General features: G+C 44.9%; 1 protein-coding gene across 1 annotated transcript in view; it reads left to right on the top strand.

Annotated features, from left to right (window-relative positions):
* Window positions 1-18041, top strand: part of CNTLN (centlein) — a 1560264-nt gene that overhangs the window by 380728 nt on the left and 1161495 nt on the right. The gene's annotated exons all lie outside the window — the stretch shown is intronic.

The following is an 18041-nucleotide window of genomic DNA, read 5'->3' as shown; positions in this document are numbered from 1 at the left end:
TAAAGGTGGGAACAAAGGCTAAGCAAACATGCTGCAATTAAAACAAAGAGCTCATGCTCATCTGTCCTATTTATTTATGTAGTTAATTATTCTGCTTTATATGTAGCACTGCTCTGATCCAATGATTCAGCTTCAGAATCCGTAACCAACTCGGCTTCTCTTTAGAACTGTCTTTTAACAATAGCTGAATGAATGAGTCTCAACCATTTTAGTGCGTTCTTACAGACCCTAAAATCTCAAAGTCTGTTCAGTAGGGTATTGTGATACATTGGGCCGTATTACGATGGTGGTCCGACCGCCATCATTGCGGGATGGATACGGCCCAACTAGTAGTCGGCGGTTCCCTTCCAGATTACGAGGGAACACATTTTTCTGTTGTAGCTTGTACTGTGGCCCAAAAGCGCTCCAGCACAAGCCACAATGAAAAAACAAATCTTTTTAAACATCCATGCACCGTGTGCCAGGCACCATGTGGTGTCTGGCACATGGGGTATGGATGTTTGGTCCAGGCCTCATAGCGGGGGCCGAGTGGCTACGGGGGCCCTTTTAGGGGGGCCCTTTTAGGGGGCCCCCAATGTCAGTTTCTGACAGCCTTTTCATGGTGGTCAGACCGCCATGGAAAGACTGTTGGAAATGGACATCGTAATCCCTACGGCAGTACCTGAACAGGTACTACCCCCATTGTAGGGAATTCTTTCTGACCATGGCGCTACTTGAGCCTGTAAGCGTCAGTCGGTCCCTCCAACTGTTGCGGTCCGACCAACCACATCATAATGCAGAGGTCGGTCTGCTCTACTGGATGTCGGCGGGCCCCCCACCGACGGCATGTCGGTGGTGGCGGGCCCACTGACATCACAATCGGGCCCTTTGTGTTGAACGCCGCAGTGATATTTATAAAACGAAGGCTGCCGACGCATCCTGATTAAGAATGATGTGTGGAACTTCATTAACTGCCAGGAAGGCAGATTCTTTACTGTTTAATGGTCAAACGGCTAATTGTGAAGGAGATAGTAGCTTGTGGGATTTTAAGTATTTGGATAGGTAGCTATTGATACTCTTTTCTAACACAGTATGAGCAATGAGATGGGACAATGGTTTTCTTGCAAAAGGCGATGGAGACCCATTAGCTGATTGCATGCATGGTGATTACATGCGTGATTCAGGGTCAAGTGGAGTGCTTAATTTAATGGAGTTAATAGGATTGGCAAAGGAGTCTGGTTCCATGAAGGTGAAATCGGCCTGGAGTGGGCCTGGTTAAAGTGAGAGTTTCTAAGGCTGTTGGTGCTGTAATAGCTTGGACCTCTTGGGGAATAATGGTGTAAATATTGCTGATGTTTTGAGAAAAGAAAGTAATACACATGTAACACCCACTGACTGCGGGAGGGATGAGTGGTGACATGTTCCTGGGTTCAGGACTAATTTTACGATAGGGAAGACTTCTTTGGGTGAATTGAAAGCTTCCTCAATTTTGGCTGCAGAGAAATCGGAGTAGGCCATTCTAATAGCTTTATGATTAGCCTTGGTGGCCTTGTTCTGTTGCCTTTTGCTCTGAGGATCACAATGCTTGCGCCTTACTCGTTATAGTGTCTTGCAGTTTTCCCTCAGTTTAAGTGGCTATTAACCCATAAGGCAGACAGTATTGATTTCTTGATAGAGTGCAGTGTAAGAGGGTTAATTAGTTGAAGGATGATGATATCCAGGTATTAACAATCTTATCATTCTTGTTGATAACAGAGGTGATATTCGGTTTGAATTCAATTAAATGGTTGCAGATTCGCAAATGTATAAGATTAGACTATCGCTGTGTTGGGTGGCAGTAGTTATGTGGTGTGGGGTAGAATGTAGACTTCCACAGGTAGTAGAATTGGTATGGCAAGATGGTCAAACTAAATAAGTATCATGGACAGATTGATATTGGATAGGTTGGAGAAAACTGGATCTAAAATATGGCCAGCTCTATGTGTAGTGCTGCTGAACCACTGTAGAAGCTGGATAACTTCCAGATTGTAAATAAGATTTGCAGTGGATATGCACCTGGGGTTATCGAGGTGTTGAGTTAATTCAGCTACAGTATTAAAGTTGGCGGTATTTATACCACAAGGAGTAATTGCATCTGAGAAATTGAAGGTGACATTTTTACTCTAGGCCTGGAGGACAGTAAATGAGTGTACCATAGTAAGAGAAGGTAGGAGATAGCTTTAAGGAGAAGGTTAGACATTTGCTGTCTGGAATCAAAATTTCCGAATGGCGCAGTGAACCACCTTGAAAATAATGGCCAAGTCACCGCCCTGTTTAGCAGGATCGTCCTCTCTAAGAATGAAGTAGCCCTCCTGCATCACCTGGGCTATCCAGTGTACGAAATTTATAATGCAATGTTTTAGATGAGGACAGTGCATCAGGGCCATAGTTAAGGATACAATTTGAACTGTTGTGTTGGTGTTTGCCGAATTATCTGCAAGCAGATGCAATAAAAAACAGAATTACTTTTTTTGGGGAGGTTTGGATCTGGCAATAGGATACAGGAGCTGTTTCCATTGGCAAGTTTTAATATGTGTAGTGTCTAAACCCATTATGAAGATTGAGAGTAGGAAAGCAGGCTGCATGACCAGTAGGTCGAATGGCTAGCAGTTCAGCGGAAGAATACAGAGTCTGCTTGCTCTTGCATGAAACAGGGTTCCTGGCCCATTGTGCAGTCTTGGCACAGACGGGCTTTCCTTTGACACCCGCTGGGTGGACACGTTCTGACCATGATTAAGAAGCGTGTCATGTGAAATGGGTGTGGTTATGGGCATGACACAATTGTGTCTAAGTAAAGGTGGGATGGAAGATAAAAACCCAACTAGAACCCAGAAAGACCCCAGCCCATTTACAGGCTTTCTTGCACTGGGAAGTACTGGCAAAGTAAAATAAACCAAATAAAAAGTGAGAAAACCGAAACATTAAATGAATAAAATAAGCAATCTAGCTTTTCAAAGATGAGATTACAGTGACCCAACTTACAGGGAAGACGGATCAGGCTTCTAGAGAACCAACTAACCACCACCTGTTACAGAGTGGGGCAATGTACGTGGGATAACTGGATCAGCAAACAGGTCATCGACTTCAAGGTGCCTGCAGATGCAGGGAAGTGACACCTTCATTTCAAGGGAGATTTCATTTAGTTAGGATGCAAGCAGAGTCGTTGATGACTAGGAGTATCTAATCAGAACAAGGTATGTTCGAAGTATTTCTAGCTGAAAAAATAAAAAAGCCTGCCATAACCTATCTTATTTGCGCAGTACCCCTGTAATGTTTTTTTATATACACTTGTTTTAATCTTTTCATGGACGTCTTTTTACGTATATTTAATTGAGTTTTTTAAACAAATTCTTTGTCTGTTTAAAATTTGTATATTCTTGTTGTATGTTTTGTATTATTATGCTTGTCTTTTATGAAGAAAATTCTAAATAAAGACGTTAAAAACTGAAAACTGACTAGGAGTATGCACAGCAACGGTTGCAGATCTTTGGAGAAGCACAGGGATGAAGATGCAGTAGGATTCTTCCTATCGAGAGCAGTCTTGTCATGGGTCCTGGCTTAAAGAAGAGCAGAGTTCCAGTGTCCACCAGCAGAATAGTCTTTGAACAATCTTGCGCAACAGGCAGTCTGTTTCAGAAGTTGTTGCCCGGACAAATTTAAGGGTCTACCATCAGGGGAGCCCTTAAGTAACCCTAAAAAGTGGAAGGACCGCTTTGTTTGTGATTCACCTGTCAGAGTGGGGTCAGGGACCATCCAAGCCAGTCATATGCTCCCAAGCGCCAAGATTCAATATGGCAGAATCAAGTGATCACCTGGAGGAGCTCAGGGCACCTCCCTAGGAGAGAGCTGGACAGGGGGGTGGTTGCTCCACTGTCTTTTGTGTAGTTTCACACTAGAGCAGAAAGTTCACGTTTCATTTGCTCCATCTGGCATATCTTTTTTACAGTTATTCCCTCTGGTATTCCACAGAACTTTTCTGTTAGCCTCATTTTAGTCCATGCTTATATGGTTCACCTCTGTCACTTTTATGTGGTCTGTTGAGCTTATGTTTGGAGTCAACAACGGCTAGCTAGAGAGTTTGTTGTATTTTTAAATCTGGATGCCAAAGACTCCCTTGATGTTGAAATTGTATACAACTGAAGTTTACACAATCATGGACTCTTTATCCAGCATCCGTGTCAGCCATTGCACAACTAAGCCCTGCTTCTACAGCAGTGAAATGTGCCCACATTCTTGGCTTTATGCTTGATTCTGGAGCTGAGCAACATTCAGAAAACAAAGACAGTGTTTCTCTCGATTCTCAAATTGGTCAAGACGTCTTTGCATATTTCTTTATATGTAGACCTTTGAAATAAATCTTCCACTTCTTTCCTCTAGTTATTTTTTCTTGGCTCGATTATGGGAAATTACTTAATTTTGATCTGCCCTGCACATAATACCCATTTTGGCTGCTCACCTAATCCTAGGGCTGAGTTGTCATGATCATATTTTTGGTCACCATAGAGATCTACATTGGCTGCCTGCGATCTTGGTCTACATTTTGAGGCATCCACCCCACATGTCCGATTTTCTATTTCTTCAGGTAAAGTTCTCTTCGTATTATCTACCTCAGTCCCCACCTAACTCTACTTAGTGTACCTAAACACCATTGTGCTAGGTTTAGTTGTTAAGTCTTGAATAATGATGCCTGCCTTATCTTGATGGGCAGGTTCAATACTGTCCATTTCACAAAAAAATTAAAACCTGGCTGTTTACTCCTAAAAATCACTCTTTGACTGCCCCAGCTCAGTTGTACTGCCAGTTTTTTCAGTCCAGGATAAAATCTCAAGAAACAATTGGACATACATTTCTAAGTTGAATACATGTACTAAACGTAGAAGCTACGATAACAGGAATAGCGTCCAGCCCCATCTTTTACTTGCTACCAGATAGTGCAATTAGACTGTAAGCATTTGGGACAAGGTCAGGTACAGAAACCACAGGAGCCAAAGGGTTTTTAGACGCAAGCCCTTATACACATGTAGGGTCGACTTCTGCACAGGTGCACACTAAGAGCAGAGTTCTAAACTGTGCCGAAATCAATCATAAGAAGAGACATGCTAGAGAGCAGAGGGCGTTACACCATTCAGGTATAATGTCCCACTGAGACTCTTGTTGGTTTCATGCCATAACAATAGGTGTAAATAGGGACCCTAGGGAATACTTCTTCCTCTGTAGGTTCTTTAGCTCAGAAATATTCCATCCTAATATTGGAATATTTCAAAGATAAAGAGGCTTTTAGAGGGAACTCTGTCTATCAGAACCAACCCATGGTACGTAGCCTTTGATATTAAGGGAGTTGTTTTCCCTTTTGTTCAGAGATTGAAGTGAATAGCTATTTCATTGGGCTCCACCACTTTTAATCTCTAGTTTGTCATTCAATTCAGTAAAGGGGGAAGTGTGGGTGTGTGTTAGTGTTAGGTTTTGATAATTGTCAGTCATTTGTCTCATTATTAAACCCAGGATGGGTATCTTTGTAGTTTTTAATTCTGCTATGTGGAACTGTAAGCTTCAATCTTTTCTGTTTGGGAACAATACAAAATGTCACACTTGGATAGGATGGCATTCATGACTTGCACTCCTTTCTTCCCAAAGGTTAACTGATTGTCATAAACTTTAAAGTAAAATATTTATACCAATGTTATATAGTCTAATAATGTTTTGGTAGCAGAAATATTTCTCTGTGAAGTTTTTGAATTCTTACAAAGTACACATGGTTGTATTGTAAATGGTGTATTAGCTATGCACGCAGTGAACCAGGAAGGAAATGATTTGATTAAATGTCCAGTTGGTGAGATGATGGTCTCTAGTATACTTGATAGTGATTAGGTCCACTTGAGTTATAACTAATTGGTTTTGATCTTTTCAGCATTAATAGTTTTCAAAAGACCCATTTATCTTGAGGTATTGTTTAACGTAACTGCTCTACACTTTGTACACACACTACCCTGTACTTTAGAAAGTCTTCAAAGCCATGATTAAGATAATCCTTGCCTGCACAATGAGGGATTTTGCAATCAGCCATTAATGTTGTCAATATTTTATTTTGTTTAAAAAAATCTAATTCTGAGTGTGTGTGCTGACCCTGGTACACAGATGGACAAAGGTGGGAACAAAGGCTAAGCAAACATGCTGCAATTAAAACAAAGAGCTCATGCTCATCTGTCCTATTTATTGATGTAGTTAATTATTCTGCTTTATATGTAGCACTGCTCTGATCCAATGATTCAGCTTCAGAATCCGTAACCAACTCGGCTTCTCTTTAGAACTGTCTGTTAACAATAGCTGAAAGAATGAGTCTCAACCATTTTAGTGCGTTCTTACAGACCCAAAAATCTCAAAGTCTGTTCAGTAGGGTATTGTGATACATTGGGCCGTATTACGATGGCGGTCCGACCGCCATCATTGCGGGATGGATACCGCCCAACTAGTAGTCGGCGGTTCACTTCCAGATTACGAGGGAACACATTTTTAGGTCTTGCGCCTGCGATGCATATGGCAAAGCCATATGCCATCGCGCAGGCGCGATACTATTGTTGTTGGGTCTGCTTCCCAGGAGACAGGAGATGTCACGCGCACGCTCTGGAAAGCGATCGGCGCCGGCCGCGCGCGCGCGTTTCCCAATCTCCTGTCTCTCTGGGAAGCACACAAGCAAGCCCAGCAAGCCCCGCCAAGGCACCACGAGTGAACGCAGTAAGAGTTGTGCAGCCCGCATTACTATGCGCCCCCTCTTCAGATAATGCGATCGAGGTTTTAACTGTTAAAGTTCCCTTCCTGGCATGGCCCAGTATGCGGTGCCTCTCAGATGCCGTCTGTCGCTACGACCTGCGTGTCAGGCTGCTTGTATTTTTGGCTGTGTATATTTGGAGTCTGCGTTTAGAGGTCGCACAGACTTCACTGGATTTGTTAGGCTTGCTTTTCGGATTCGTTTTTTTTTTAAAGTTTGAAACCGGCTTATTGGATGGATCAACTAGCTAGGAGTCCAAACGAAGAATTCTCAAATGTATGATGAGATTATTCTGCACACGCTGGTTTGGTGCTTCAGTGCAGGTGGATTGTGTGCCTGTTATCAGTGTTTTGGCAGGGGCTTTATAGTTTCAAGGTGCGGAATGTGAAAAGTACTTATACAGGCACGGTTTTGCTCCCATACAGTTCCTGTGCCACATCTTCGTCCAGAGCCAAGAAATACATATTCAGATGGATGAGTCGTGCTTGGCAACAGAAAGTTGATTTTCCTAATGTCGGCCGAGCGCCTGCCTCCCCAGATGCCAGTGGATGCCATCTATGGTGTCGAACCCCCCCCCCCTCCCTACGGACTTTCCCCCTCCACTGAATGTATGTTCTACAGAGAACTAGACTTTCTTCAGGTCACATGCGAGAAACAAACACATACATGTGAAATTCTATTTTACCAGATGTTTAAGGCTCCAGTGGAATATTTATTTATCCCTTATGAATGCAGTCTCCTGGTGCAAGTGCAGCTACAAGTTTGTATCCATATTAAGTGCGCCCCATCGCCTCCCTTTGGTCCTGCTTAACTTTTCACTGTTTGTTTCAGCCTCTGTACATTTTCTGCCCTTCTGCTTTGAATGCATGAACTCTTAGAGCCTTTTCGTTTGTCTGTGCCTCACTGATAACATTTCAGGGGAGTTACGCTGAGGGTGTAGTCCTGCTTACCCTCTGTGGGAGTATTTCGATAAGAATGTTTGATTGGTCTCAGCCTGCTGCACCTGGGTAAATGTGTATGAATTGGATGTGCTTTAAAATGCTCTTAATATTTATTTAGATATGCCAGCTTATCTGTCGAAGCTTGGCCATCCTGATAGTATACTTTCAGGTCATCAAGAAGGACCTTGTGTGCTTTGCGGTCATTTTGTGTGTGTTTTATGCAAGTCTTGAAAGCTAGGCTCAACTTTGAGGTTGTGGTTCTCCGTGTTGGTGGTCCGACATGTCGGTTATGGGAGTCCAAATGTCTTCTAACACCCGCTGGTGACGTGTGAGCACGAGCAGCTGTTTGACCAGGCCATAAATCTGTTCTATTGCACATATCATTAGCCTAGAAGTCTCCAGGTGTGCATTTGCTGACCACCTGGCTGGCCTCGCCAGCGCACTGTCGCTATGACTCTTAATCTATGGTTTATAAAACATCTATAAGGGGCTTTTAGGTCTCCATTTACTTACCATTCGTTGACATAATCACTATTCTTTGTTGTCTTCTAATTCGGCAGTGTTTGCCAGGTGTCACTTCCTCCATCAATGTCTTCTTTCCCTGGGGTATGGACTTGTACAGATTGATTGATCTTATTTAGTGTCCATCCACTGATCGTGCTCTGATTCTGGTACTATTATTTTTTTTTCACAGCCCCCACCTGGCTTCATCTTCTTTATCCCCCAACCCCCCATATACGTGTATAATGCTTTGGTAACTTGTCAATGCTGTTTAAGTAAACTTTTTTTATTGGTTTGTTTTGAGTGTGCCCATATGCATGGATATGTTTTAAACCTAATGATCACACCAGTTACTTTACACTAAGTCACAACACATTGATTTTTTTAGGCATGAGGAGATTAAGTGATTTGCCCACACCACAGGGTGTTGAGCCTACGCCAAGATATGAACCTGATTCCCCAGGTCCAAAGCTGGCAGCTCTGGCTGTAACATACCAGAGGCCAGGTTAGTGAGGAGTGTAAATCTGTGCAAACACTGGTTTGCTTACCTTAGTTTCCAAAGACACAACTATGTTTTTAGGTCTCGCGCCTGCGATGCATATGGCGAAGCCATATGCCATCGCGCAGGCGCAAAACTATTGTTGCCGGGTCTGCTTCCCAGGAGACAGGAGATGTCATGCGCACGCTCTGGAAAGCGATCGGCGCCGGCCGCGCGTGCGCGTTTCCCAATCTCCTGTCTCTCTGGGAAGCACACAAGCAAGCCCAGCAAGCCCCGCCAAGGCACCACGAGTGAACGCAGTAAGAGTTGTGCAGCCCGCATTACTATGCGCCCCCTCTTCAGCGCCACTCTAAACAAGTTCTTGCAGGTTGTGTCCTGTGAAAGCTCCTGCAGCAGGCAGGCAGGCTGCGGGAAACCTGAGCTCGGGCAGTAACAGCAGAGCAATGCTGGCTGCAGGCAGCCACGACTCTCCCCTCCTCTCGGTTGCTTACACGGACCAACTTAACCGGGGAGTTAGGTGTCCAGACTCTGCACGTGGCACGGTCGGGGTGATCGCCGAGAGTCCTGGCCCCTGGAGGATCCCTGCCCCTTCCCTGCTTCAGAGCCTTCAGTCTGCCAGGCTGGCACGAGTAAGTATACATTTTCGTTAGCACAGTCTCTGCTTGATGGATGTCTTCATTTTATAGGCACCCGCTCTTGTCATCCTCTGTGCTTTCACCCCAAGAGCAGTGTGCGGCTAGCTCGGCTCGAAGTGCTGAGCACTCACTGCCTGGTCTCGTCAGCTCCATTGGTTTTACCCCAAGATCAGCGGCGAGCTCCACCCTGCTCTCACAGCTGTGAAAATTAAAAGTCTTGTGTTTTTTTTGCAGAGCGAAGTTATTTTTCAACAACCAGCTGTTCCTAATGGCCCCATGGGTCAAACGTTTGTATTTCTCGTTTGGCCCATCTTAGCTTACTGCTCAACCCGGTAAAAACCAATAGGGAAAACAAACAATCTTTTCTGTGGCAAACCCTCCCTTGAGATCATGGAAAAATAGGCTGCTGTAAATATTGCACGGTTAATGGCTGTAGGTGTCTGGGAGGTTAAATATGTGTTGGGTTTAAAACTAGTGGCTTTCAGTGTTTACGGACAGGTGGCTTTGTTACTGCCACCAGCACGTGCCTATTTCAATGAGGGCGACAGGCTCTGTTATTGTTAATAGTCTGGGAAGTAAACTTTCAGCGGACATCCCACTCGACACGCACATTGTTGTCAATGTATGGCGAGACTTTAAGTAATTAAAAGCACCACCACATCCACCACCACCACATCCACCACCACATCCACCACCACATCCACCACCACATCCACTACATCCAACACCACCACATCCACCACAGCCACCACCACATCCACATACACCACCACCACGTCCACCACCACCACGTCCACCACCACCACGTCCACCACCCCCACATCCACCCCCCCACATCCACCTCCACTCCCACATCTACTACATCCACCACCACCACATCCACCACCACCACATCCACCACCACCATATCCACCAGATCTACCACATCCACCACATCCACTACATCCACCACATCCACCACCACTACCACCACCACCACCACCACATCCACCACCACATCCACCACCACATCCACCACCACATCCACCACATCCACCACCACATCCACCACCACCACATCCACCACCACCACATCCACCACCACCACATCCACCACCACATCCACCACCACCACATCCACCACCACATCCACCACTACCACATCCACCACTACATCCACCACTACCAAATCCACCACCACCACATCCACCACTACATCCACCACTACCAAATCCACCACCACCACATCCACCACCACCACATCCACCACCACCACATCCACCACCACCACCACCACATCCACCACCACCACATCCACATCCACCGCCACCACATCCACCGCCACCACATCCACCGCCACCACATCCACCACCACACCCACCACATCCACCACCACCACATCCACCACCCCCACATCCGCCACCCCCACATCCACCACCCCCACATCCACCACCCCCACATCCACCACCCCCACATCCACCACCCCCACATCCACCACCCCCACATCCACCCCCACCACATCCACCCCCACCACATCCACCCCCACCACATCCACCCCCACCACATCCACCACATCAACCACCACATCAACCACCACACCCACCACCACCACATCCACCACCACCACATCCACCACCACCACATCATTCACCACCAACACATCCAACACCCCCACATCCACCAGATCCACTTCCACCACATCTATGTGTGTGTGTGTGTGTGTGTGTGTGTGCTCTTTGTGTGGCTCTGTGTGTGTGCGTGTGGTTGCACATGCAATAGGTCTCAGATTTGCGAGAGATTAAGCTATTAGCATTATAAATGACAATGCCATTTATTTATCTGTTTTCAAAACAAACACATACATAAAAAAATTGTCATTTACAATGCCAATAGCTCTAACTTTTGCAAAGGCGAGACCGTTGCATTGTAAATGCTTGTTCTGTTGTAGCTTGTACTGTGGCCCAAAAGCGCTCCAGCACAAGCCACAATGAAAAAACAAATCTTTTTAAACATCCATGCACCGTGTGCCAGGCACCATGTGGTGTCTGGCACATGGGGTATGGATGTTTGGTCCAGGCCTCATAGCGGAGGCCGAGTGGCTACGGGGGCCCTTTTAGGGGGCCCCCAATGTCAGTTTCTGACAGCCTTTTCATGGTGGTCAGACCGCCATGGAAAGACTGTTGGAAATGGACATCGTAATCACTACGGCAGTACCTGAACAGGTACTACCCCCTTTGTAGGGAATTCTTTTTGACCAAGGCCCTCCTTGAGCCTGTAAGCGTCAGTCGGTCCCTCCAACTGTTGCGGTCCGACCAACCACATCATAATGCAGAGGTCGGTCTGCTCTACTGGATGTCGGCGGGCCCGCCACCGACGGCATGTCGGTGGTGGCGGGCCCACTGACATCACAATGAGGCCCTTTGTGTTGAACGCCGCAGTGATATTTATAAAACGAAGGCTGCCGACGCATCCTGATTAAGAATGATGTGTGGAACTTCATTAACTGCCAGGAAGGCAGATTCTTTACTGTTTAATGGTCAAACGGCTAATTGTGAAGGAGATAGTAGCTTGTGGGATTTTAAGTATTTGGATAGGTAGCTATTGATACTCTTTTCTAACACAATATGAGCAATGAGATGGGACAATGGTTTTCTGGCAAAAGGCGATGGAGACCCATTAGCTGATTGCATGCATGGTGATTACATGCGTGATTCAGGGTCAAGTGGAGTGCTTGATTTAATGGAGTTAATAGGATTGGCAAAGGAGTCTGGTTCCATGAAGGTGAAATCGGTCTGGAGTGGGCCTGGTTAAAGTGAGAGTTTCTAAGGCTGTTGGTGCTGTAATAGCTTGGACCTCTTGGGGAATAATGGTGTAAATATTGCTGATGTTTTGAGAAAAGAAAGTAATACACATGTAACACCCACTGACTGCGGGAGGGATGAGTGGTGACATGTTTCTGGGTTCAGGACTAATTTTACGATAGGGAAGACTTCTTTGGGTGAATTGAAAGGTTCCTCAATTTTGGCTGCAGAGAAATCGGAGTAGGCCATTCTAATAGCTTTATGATTAGCCTTGGTGGCCTTGTTCTGTTGCCTTTTGCTCTGAGGATCACAATGCTTGCGCCTTACTCGTTCTAGTGTCTTGCAGTTTTCCCTCAGTTTAAGTGGCAGACAGTATTGATTTCTTAATAGAGTGCAGTGTAAGAGGGTTAATTAGTTGAAGGGTGATGATATCCAGGTATTAACAATCTTATCATTCTTGTTGATAACAGAGGTGATATTCGGTTTGAATTAAATTAAATGGTTGCAGATTCGCAAATGTATAAGATTAGACTATCGCTGTGTTGGGTGGCAGTAGTTATGTTTTGTGGGGTAGAATGTAGGCTTCCACAGGAAGTAGAATTGGTATGGCAAGATGGTCAAACTAAATAAGTATCATGGACAGATTGATATTGGATAGGTTGGAGAAAACTGGATCTAAAATATGGCCAGCTCTATGTGTAGTGCTGTTGAACCACTGTAGAAGCTGGATAACTTCCAGATTGTAAATAAGATTTGCAGTGGATATGCACCTGGGGTTATCGAGGTGTAGAGTTAAGTCAGCTACAATATTAAAGTTGGCGGTATTTATACCACAAGGAGTAATTGCATCTGAGAAATTGAAGGTGACATTTTTGCTCTAGGCCTGGAGGACAGTAAATGAGTGTACCATAGTAAGAGAAGGTAGGAGATAGCTTTAAGGAGAAGGTTAGCCATTTGCTGTCTGGAATCAAAATTTCCGAATGGCGCAGTGAACCACCTTGAAAATAATGGCCAAGTCACCGCCCTGTTTAGCAGGATCGTCCTCTCTAAGAATGAAGTAGCCCTCCTGAATCACCCGGGCTATCCAGTGTACGAAATTTATAATGCAATGTTTTAGATGAGGACAGTGCATCAGGGCCATAGTTAAGGATACAATTTGAACTGTTGTGTTGGTGTTTGCCGAATTATCTGCAAGCAGATGCAATAAAAAACAGAATTACTTTTTTTGGGGAGGTTTGGATCTGGCAATAGGATACAGGAGCTGTTTCCATTGGCAAGTTTTAATATGTGTAGTGTCTAAACCCATTATGAAGATTGAGAGTAGGAAAGCAGGCTGCATGACCAGTAGGTCGAATGGCTAGCAGTTCAGCGGAAGAATACAGAGTCTGCTTGCTCTTGCACGAACCAGGGTTCCTGGCCCATTGTGCAGTCTTGGCACAGACGGGCTTTCCTTTGACACCCGCTGGGTGGACACGTTCTGACCATGATTAAGAAGCGTGCCATGTGAAATGGGTGTGGTTATGGGCATGACACAATTGTGTCTAAGAAAAGGTGGGATGGAAGATAAAAATCCAACTAGAACCCAGAAAGACCCCAGCCCATTTACAGGCTTTCTTGCACTGGGAAGTACTGGCAAAGTAAAATAAACCAAATAAAAAGTGAGAAAACCGAAACAAATGAATAAAATAAGCAATCTAGCTTTTCAAAGATGGGATTACAGTGACCCAACTTTCAGGGAAGACGGATCAGGCTTCTAGAGAACCAACTAACCACCACCTGTTACAGAGTGGGGCAATGTACGTGGGATAACTGGATCAGCAAACAGGTCATCGACTTCAAGGTGCCTGCAGATGCAGGGAAGTGACACCTTCATTTCAAGGGAGATTTCATTTAGTTAGGATGCAGGCAGAGTCGTTGATGACTAGGAGTATGCACAGCAACGGTTGCAGATCTTTGGAGAAGCACAGGGATGAAGATGCAGTAGGATTCTTCCTATCGAGAGCAGTCTTGTCATGGGTCCTGGCTTAAAGAAGAGCAGGGTTCCAGTGTCCACCAGCAGAATAGTCTTTGAACAATCTTGAGCAACAGGCAGTCTGTTTCAGAAGTTGTTGCCCGGACAAATTTAAGGATCTACCATCAGGGGAGCCCTTAAGTAACCCTAAAAAGTGGAAGGACCACTTTGTTGGTGATTCGCCTGTCAGAGTGGGGTCAGGGACCATCCAAGCCAGTCATATGCTCCCAAGCGCCAAGATTCAATATGGCAGAATCAAGTGATCACCTGGAGGAGCTCAGGGCACCTCCCTAGGAAAGAGCTGGACAGGGGGGTGGTTGCTCCCCTGTCTTTTGTGTAGTTTCACACTAGAGCAGGAGACAAGGGCTTCTGAACTGGGCAATACTGGTTTATGCATGGAGGGCACCAAATATGCCCTTCAACGCAGTCTGTTGGTGCTCGGAAGTGTCCCCACCCTACCTAATTCTAGAGGAGAGGTGGTCACACGTCTCCTTTGCAGGAAATCCTTTATTCAGCCTTCCCTGCCTGAGTGAAGCTCATCAGCAGGGGGCCAGAACACGGTCTAGGGTCAGCAGACCCTAGATGGCTACACCGGTAGGTATTGGGGGGGTCCTCCAAGGAGCCCCCAGTACCTGATATCACGCAACTAACACTTGAATCGGTGTAGTCACATGATTCCAACATGTTTGATACCAAACATGACATGGTTTGGGGCAGCCATTATCTAGTTAGACATCTCGACTTGCCAGTGCCCTCCAGCGTTTGGTTTTGCATCCTCAGTGAGCCTAAACTGCCGATAGCCTGCAGTCAGGTCAAAGGTGCTGAGATACTTGGTGGAACCAGAGTATCTATCAACTCATCTACCCTAGGGATAGGATGAGCATCATTCTCCGTGACTACATTGAGGCCTCTGTAGTATACTCAAAACTTCAGCTTTCTGAAGGCTCAATTACCCCTAACCTCTGACCTCTGTCCGGATGCAATCCATGACATGGTCAGGCTGTAGATTTTACTCTTCACATGCAGACTGTCACCTGTGTCCACCTCATGTGTACACCAGGTTTTCTGACTGGGTGTCAAGGAAAAGAGTTCAGGGACCTGACTGAGAATATGCCTGCAGTCAGCTTGTTGTTGGTCAGTGAGGCTGTCTGCAAAGACTGCAGGGGTGTGGAATTTATTAAAATATCTACTTGTCCATGGGGCAGGTTGCCTCATAAATCTACTTGTCCTGTAACAAAATCCACTTGTCCCTTTGGTGCCTTGTTGTGCGCGACAAATTATGGCAGCAATCTCATTATATAAGAGCTCTTATACAGCCTCTCTGACTATGCCAGGGCTCATACCATAGTAGTGTTTGAATGCTAGTAATCTCTTTATTTTGCTACGTTTCCGCAGATCTACATACTGGGACTGAAGGTAGTGGTAAACAATAGTTCCAGGGTTGGAATGTCGTTTTGAGTCTGTGCAAACCTACTAACTTGCATGTTTTAAGGGTTTTCAACAACTCTTCTCTAATCTTTTCCAATACTGAAAAATGTTGGAAATTTACTCCTGACAATGGCAGACGTAAACTTTCTTCCAAAGTTTGGGAAAAAAGTGAGAGTAGGGAAAATAAACTTGCAAACACTCAGGTTTTCGCATTAGCAAATCTACACATGCATATTTGCTCATGCTAAAATGCAGTTCACAAATATTTTCTAGGAGTACTATTTCTTTCCCTACTACTGTAAATTCTTGTGAATTCATGAAAGCCATATAGCTGCTCTTAATGCAAGGACATAAACCGAGGGTGCACTTTAGAGACTTTCTTTAATAATTGGGCCCCGAATTTGGTCTAGTGTTAAACATGACCTTTTGTGTTTATTAAAATTCTCTCTCTGTATCGGCTGGCTTCACGTGAATGAGAGCATTCTGCTCTTTCATAAGGAGCATATTGGCATATAAAGTAGTTTTGTTCAGTGCCAGTAACTAATGTGGCAGTGTGTGCTTTTTTGAGACCAAAAACAATTTTTTGCTTTTGCCAATGTTTGTTATGATGGTGAGGGTCCGGCAGCTCTCACATCAATAAGGTTTTACAAAAACCATGCCAAAACAAGTCACGCATTGCCAAAACTAAAAAGCTGACCACCATTTCAGACCTCCTGGCTTTGCCAATGCTTGTTTATTTTTATGTTTCCCAAAATCTTATTAAAACAGGTTACACTGATTTTCTAATATGAATATTTTGGGGAAATACTAGCATGCATCCAACACATTTTACTAAATGATGCTGCAAAGAAATGGTACCTGAAATTTTACAGTAGTTTAGTTTAGCAAAAAAAAAATGTTTTCCTACTTTCATTTGTTAGGGACATTTTATATTAAAAGCTAAGAATCATTAATCTTGCTTTCAAGCTTCTGAAAATATTTGCATCTAATCAGAGAGCATTCTGGGAGCATTATGCATAGCCTCATATTGCTAAACTTTGAAACCGTGTGTCCACATTTTTATACTGGAACCACTGTCAGTAGTGCAATCAGAACTTGAATTTACTGAGAGCGCTAAGCCTAATAATAACGGGTCTCAATTAATGAACCATAAATACATGTTTGAACGGCATTAACATATGCACACAAATATTAATTTAACTGCAGGCACTGCCCTTCCCTGATCCTTAATGTGGCACTGGAAACTGGCAGCCAAAGGGTCTGTGCTGCACTGGGTTGGGCCTGCTTGTCCCAAGGACAAAATGCACATTAAAACTGGTTGCCCTTGACCCCAAACAATATGTCCTGGGCATCGGGCTATAGGAATTCCACATCCCTGAAAGACCACTCCACCAACTGAACCATCAACAGGGTTGTGTGAGAGATCATCAGGGAGGGTCACTCTCTTCCTCCTGTCCCTCATCAGTAGCCATGAACAAGCTCATGTCAGCCCTGTCAAAGTAAGGATTTAGGCGGTTCAGACGAAGCATCCTGTGGGGACTTCTACGAGTACCTAGGTCCACCATGTAGGTGACCTCACCTTTCTTTCTTTCCAGGATGGTATGAGGGCCACTCCACTTGTCTTGGAAGGCTCTTGGGGCCACAAGCTTCAAGACCCATACTTTCTGCCCTGGCTAATAAACATTCAGAACAGCATTTTGGTCATGCAATATCTTCCGAAGTTCTTGGCTGTCCTTCAGGTTTTTGCTGGGGGGAACATCCTTTTCAACGCAACTTTTACAACGCATGCCTTTACATCGCAAGACTTACAACGCATACCATTACAACGCATTGCGCTGGGGGGCGCTCTAGGATAGGGAATAGATTTAATTTACTATCCAACACCTTCCCTACTATCCACGGGGACTGGAGTTGGAATAGTAAATTAAACTATTCACTATCCAGCACCCCTCAACACTATGCGTTGTAACAGCATGCGTTGTAAAACCTGCGATGTAAAAGCATGCGATGTAAAAGCATGCGTTGTAATGTCATACATCCTTTTGCTGGTCTCCTTCGTGTACTCAGCCACGCAGGCCTAGCACATAATCCACAGTGTCATACTTAGGAGGGTTGAGAGGCTGGTCCCTGAATCACTGACAGAATATCGCCGTCAAAAATATCGGACGCGGAATATTGATGTCAAGAATCTCGAAGTCCTATCTACATCATGGTAAGTACAAAAATATCAGAGAAAAAAATATTGTTAAAAATATCTTTTTTTTATGTTTAAAAATAATGTAAAATAACTCTATAACTGCTTCGAACGTTCTGCGCCAGTGCGGAACGTTCGAAGGAACGGGCGGGGCTGCGACGGCCAACGGTCGTTCGCAGCCCCAGCCAGGTAGTGCTCCCGTAGGTCGTTGGCCGACGGGAGCACGGAACGGGTTAAAATAAATAATACATAGAATTAAAATAGACAG

The sequence above is a fragment of the Lissotriton vulgaris genome, chromosome 3_1 (assembly GCF_964263255.1).
Source record: "Lissotriton vulgaris chromosome 3_1, aLisVul1.2, whole genome shotgun sequence".
Taxonomy (NCBI): domain Eukaryota; kingdom Metazoa; phylum Chordata; class Amphibia; order Caudata; family Salamandridae; genus Lissotriton; species Lissotriton vulgaris.
This window is presented reverse-complemented; position numbering and strand designations above follow the sequence as displayed.